This window comes from Ursus maritimus, unplaced genomic scaffold (genome assembly GCF_017311325.1).
Source record: "Ursus maritimus isolate PB19 unplaced genomic scaffold, ASM1731132v1 scaffold_5, whole genome shotgun sequence".
NCBI lineage: Eukaryota > Metazoa > Chordata > Mammalia > Carnivora > Ursidae > Ursus > Ursus maritimus.
The window spans coordinates 21,979,477-21,985,476 of NW_024426663.1; positions in this window are offsets into that span (position 1 = coordinate 21,979,477).

The window sequence follows — 6,000 nt, forward strand, 5'->3', positions numbered from 1 at the left end:
AAGTAAAATTTAATGATCTGTTATATAGAAACAGCTATTTATGTATCTTTGGATTAGCATATTACATACACAGTTTGGTGAGTTACTTATTCACTTAGTATCTTAGATATTATTTCATATCAGTAAGTTACAATTCTAACTCAGTTTTTAAATTATTATATAGTATTACATTAGGAAGATATGATTTATTTTGTGCGTTGGATGCCCTATTGTCAGACATTTAAGTCATTTCCATTCTTCTCACCAATGAACATTTATAGCAATCAACATTTTTTTCCTATGTCTTTGTACACAGATAGATGTATTTCAATAGAATAAATTCCTAAACGTAGAGCTACTGTTTTTAATTTTTATAGATATTAATTTCAGTAGTAATTGACCAAGTTCCCTTCATATAGTTTTTTATCAAATGATATTTTAAATGGGAAAGGTAATTAAAAGCCTATTATTTTGGCTCTTAAAATTAAGTGTCTATGCCACCCATTTGTCACTTGGCCAAGGTGACTTTATATTTATTTCTCTAAAATAGATGTAAAAATTCCTAACAGCTGCTATAATATCTTCCATATTTTGCTGTTCCCACTGCTAAGTAATAAGGCCCACTGAAAACTCCTCCAAGTAGTAATCAATACATCCATCATCTCAGTATTGTTTTAGTGTCCATTTGCTCTTAATATTAGTAAGTTACTGCAAAATCCTACATTTGAACAGAACTGGAAAATGAAGAAATAATACAAGTAGTCATGTTTTACATGGTGTCACATGCGTTGTTGCTTTTATATTATTATTTATTAATTTTTTTAAAGACTCTATCTGTGCATTGACTCACAAGGAACAGAAAGATCTTTTTCCTTCATCAGTCTCTTGGGCACAGCAGGTCCTGAGTGCCTTGCTCTAGGATTTGCAACAGGTGTTCCAAACATCAAAATAAAAATAGGAGGAGGAAATTCCCATCCTATGATACATGGGGGCTGATAACCTCCTTTGCAAATAGGAAGATGAAATTTCTACCCAAAACCCCTCTTTGCCTGCACTAGACAGTTGTAAGTATAGCACCGAAATAACACTGAAGACACGACAGGATCCTGTGGGGAGGTGTCTCTACCATCTGAACTGTAGACTGGACAGGCAAGTAAGTGCAGTAATACCCTCGGATGTCATGAAAGAAACGAAAAAGGATCGAGTTTCACCAATTGTTTGTACTCAAATATATTTTCTCAGCTGCAGATCCTCAGCTCTTTTATTGAGTGGAAAGTTTTGAGTTGAAGAGTTTCAAGAAGAATCATGGTGCATTTTTTTAATGTCTCAGGAAACACTTTTTATGGTAACTAAGTCTATGAAAAAACTCACTTTTTTAGACATTCATAAAATATTCTTTTCTTTATGTAATATTTTACACAAGAACACTTTAGATTTGTTATGTGACTATTTTAACAAATATTAGATTTGTATCAACCAGCTACATGCTGTATTTTGTGAATCATGATCTATTTTTTTTAAAGATGGCCTATTTTGAGCCATTGTAGAGATATATTACGTTTTTTTGTGACCAAAAAAAAAAAAAAAAAACCAACAAAAAAACTTAAACAACTATCAGAAGTATATCTTATTTTAGTGTTTTGTTTCAGTGTGAATTATCATCACTGTATTTGTTTAATGTAGCATTCAGTGCAGTTTTCAATAAAAATATACAGATTTTTGTTAAAAAAACAAAAATATTGAAGATCATTACTTGAATAGCTTTGATTCTTTTTACTTTTATTATTTATTTTTTGGTTATCTATGCCTCTTAGAGATGTGGATTAATTTTTCTTCTCTAGGATTTATTTGCCATTTCAGTTTGTACTGTTACCATTCTCTCTAACACAGACATTAAAAAACATATCCCCCATCAGAATTGTATTATAATTTGAGTACAAGGAGATAGACAGATGGGCAAATGACGAGTACTGTGAAAAAAACCTAAAAATATAAATGCAGCTTTGTTTGCAATGACAACTAACGCAACTAATTTAAATATGAAGTTTCAGTTAATGCAATAAGCTAAAACATCATTAAAAATGATTTTAAAAAATCAAATCTCACCTCGTGTGGAAGCAGACTGTACTCTTAGACTTTGAAGATCAGTCTTACGGGTTCATATTATTTAGTGATGATTAGGACAGAGTGTCATTTTGTGACACTCCAGGGCAAGTAGCCTCAGGGTGCCAGGATATGGCACACTGGCTCAGTAATGTGAAATCATTCTAAATGGCACCTCTGAACTACGCTGGAAAGTTAGCTTTCTAATGAGAACTTAGCTACTGAAGAAGCATTTGGCTAAGTAACAACAGATAGATATCTGCCATTGCAAAGAAGAATTTCTTTTTTTCTGCCAGCATTTAAAACGAAACCGCTTACATTTAGGAAATTAACAATGTAAGTAAAAATGGGGGGGTGAGGCAGTCGGAAATGTGTGATTAAAAGAATCATTTAGCTATAACGGCCATGCCGGATGTGCATAATATTTAGAAAAAGAATTGAGTGTGATACACAGAATTGAGGAAATTAATTTTTGATATAGGTGTGTCAGAATCAGCTCTGTGATACACTGGCAGTTTAAAAGTGAAAAGAGGGCTATCAGATTCTGCTCTAAAACCAATATAAAAGGACTCGGTCTCAATCACAGTTTCTCTCCAGCTTGCAGAGTGCCTATAAAACAATGACCACTTACTCAACAAAAGTACCAAATACAGGCACAAAAACTGCTCAAACACTTCCGGAAACATTTTTTGAAGTTTAGGAGATATGAAGGACAAGACTAATAAGGTCCCTACTTTCATCAAATTACACCCTAGTTGGGAGGCATACAATAATCGAACAAGCATATGTATTCGTAATGTAATTTCAGATAGTTTTAAGTTCTATGGAGAAAATAAAACAGAGTGCTGTGACAGAATATACCTGGTGTGTGGGTACTGTGGAGAGGGCCAACATCCCTCAGGGAAGGCATTCCAGATAAGGATACATTCATGCCAAAGGCTGAATGATGAGAAGGAATCAGCTCCATGAAGATCTGGAGGAAGGGCATCCCATATAGAGAAACAACAATTGCAAAGTCGTTGCTATGGAAATGTTCAAACAGAACCAAGCAAGCCAGCATGGCAAGGGCAGGAGGGGCAGTGTGGGAGAAGATGAAGTCAGAGAGATGGTGAGGAGGCCTGACTACACTTGGCCTGGAAGTAATGGCAGAAGAGATTTCTGTTCTAAGTGGAACAGGAGACCATTGGAGAGTTACAAGCAGAGGAGTGAAATAACATGCATTATTAAAATGATCACAGTTTCTGGAATTAAGAAATTACCTGGTACAGAGCTGGATAAAGATTAAATTGCATAGGGATAAACTTGGAAGTGGCAGACCAATGAGCGGTTATTGCAGTAGCCAGACATTTGACGATTGTGGTAGGATTCAGGTGGTCTTAGTAGAGATGGTAAAGTGATTAGATTCAGGATACCTTTTGGGAGCAGAGCTTACTTGCTAAGAGTTTGGATACTGGGAATGAGGGGAAGAGATGAATCAAATATCACTTCCAGGATTATGCCTTGAGCCCCTGGCTAGATGGAAGCACATTTACTGAGAGAAGACTGGGGGAGATCAATTTAAATGGGAGAATATTGGAAGTTCTGTTTTACACATGGTGAGTTAACAATGCCTATTAGAGGGCTATGTGGATCTTGACGCAAGACTATCTGCAGTCTCAGCAAACTCGAGAGTTCTGTGGGTCATCAGCATTGCTCTCTTGTTCTTGCTGTCCTGCGTCTTCCTAGACTGAGGGAACAATGGGAAAAAGTTCACTTATTTATTCCCTCCACAAATATCTATTGAACATCTGTGCCATAAACCTTCAGGTCAGGCGCTGTTCTAGCAGGTGTGGACAGGGCAATCAGCAAGATGGAGCTGTATTTTTGTATTAGACTTTTTCCCTTTCAGGTTTAGTTTCAAGAGTGTGGGTGAAAACGGATGACTCATTTCCGTTCTTTCCTTGCGAGCACAAGGCTGGCCGTCAGTTCAGTGTCTGTTGCATCACACTTCTCTGGCATTCAGTAGAAACGCTCAGAAGCAGACTCGGCCTGAATGCACGATGTCACCTGCCAAAGTCCATTAGTAAAGAATACACAGTGAATGGTACTGTGTAATATATATTTCCTCCCACGTATTCCTCCTGTCTTTTCATTCTTCTACTGTTTATTATTTTAGAGTCTTTAGAGTCTTAGAGTAAAATAAACGTCTTTGAGCTTGTGATGATTAATAGAAATTATTATATATAGAACTAATCTGGTTTAAGTCTACCAAAGAATCACCAAAATATTTCTGAGTAACTGGTTATTACAGCCTTCTTGGGATTTCGTTAGTGGCAAATTGAGGTTTCTGAAACTGAGAAATTACCTGGTGCTTTTCAACACTGATATGATAGTTTCTGATGCCACTTGCTTAATGAAGGAGTAGTTTTTGTTTTTCTTCTAGAGGATTTTAAAGCAAAGAGAGAGGCAGGGATAAAAATAACTTCTCACTGGTGCTTTGAACTAATTGTGGTCCTAATTAAACTTCAGGTGAACCAAACTTGAGACCATAAAATACAGTCAGCTTCACTTTATATTCTGCACCCCCCAGGCTTCCTTAAAACTGGCTCCTCCAGTTTCCCTCTGAATGATGCTATCATCAGAGCCGGTTGTGCCAAACTGAGATTATTGTGTGCTATAGTCATGGTCTGGTTTCCTGTCTGGTGAAGACGTGTTTCATGGTCGTTAATAGCACTGGCCTTAGTCAATGAGACTAGGATTTGAATTCTGGCACTGCCATTCACTGGCTGGATGACCTCAGGCCAGACTCTGATTCTCTGTGGACCTCAATTTCCTCATCCATGTTTATGGGTGAGACTTAAATGAGCTCATGTAGGTAAAGTACCAAGCACAGGGCCTGACACGGGGTAGGTGTTTGTTTATACATCCCCAAGATATTTGAGTGCCAGTCACTGTTGTAGGCTCTGGGATAAAGCAGAGACAAATTAGACAAAGTCCTTGCCTTCATGGGTCTTAACATCTAGGCGCTCTGCAACCTTGATTCCCCTTTTTATCATTTGCTCTCATTCTAGAAATGGCTCTGGGAAAAATACTAATAGATGCAAAAATGGGCATTTTATCATGGTCTCCCCTGTGTGTGTGTTGTGGCCAGAGTCTGCGTGGCCCACCTCAAGCTCCATCCATGCACCCCCAAGGCTGTCCTTTCACGCAGGACCTCTACCACGGGCCTTCCCTGTCCCACTCCATCAACACTCACCTGCTATTCTGTATCTTGTTACCTCCCTTCTCAGTCACATGAGGCAACTGATAAAGAGTTTCTCATAATTGACATAGACCTAATATGACTCTATTGAGGGTTCTGCTTAGTTCCCCAAAAATGAATTTCTAGAAGTAGGATGGTGTAATTTGTGGCATATGTGAGACTGTAGAAAGCTATGGAGAAGCAGCCTTGTCTGTTCACATTGAACCTAGGCTATAAAATGACTTTCTTCCTCTCTTCTCTCACTTTCCCCATGATTTTCCACTTTTGTCCCCTTCTCTTATGTTCATGTTATTCACTTTACACAAAATATATTCTGAAGTCAGTTAAAATGTCATGTCCTCCTCTGACCTTTCCATTTGAAAGAAGTCTCCCTCCTCTGTATCTCTCTGGCCAGTCTTCCCAGTATTGTCCATTTACTTGTTATTTCTTCCTGACTTCTCTCCAACCACAAACTTCATCAGGACACATGTGAATGTTTGGGGGATAAAATCCAAGGTGGTGGCTGAGAGCTAAAGCCAGGTCAGGGCCTTTCAGAGGTTGAGCAAAGCTCTTTCCTTCCCTCTCTCCATCTCTCTGAGCTGCCTTCGTTTCTTTCCTTAGAATGTATTGTAAAAAAGCTAAAGCAAAGTTTAAATATTATCATGTAAGAAATAATAGTTTTAATACATAAATTATAA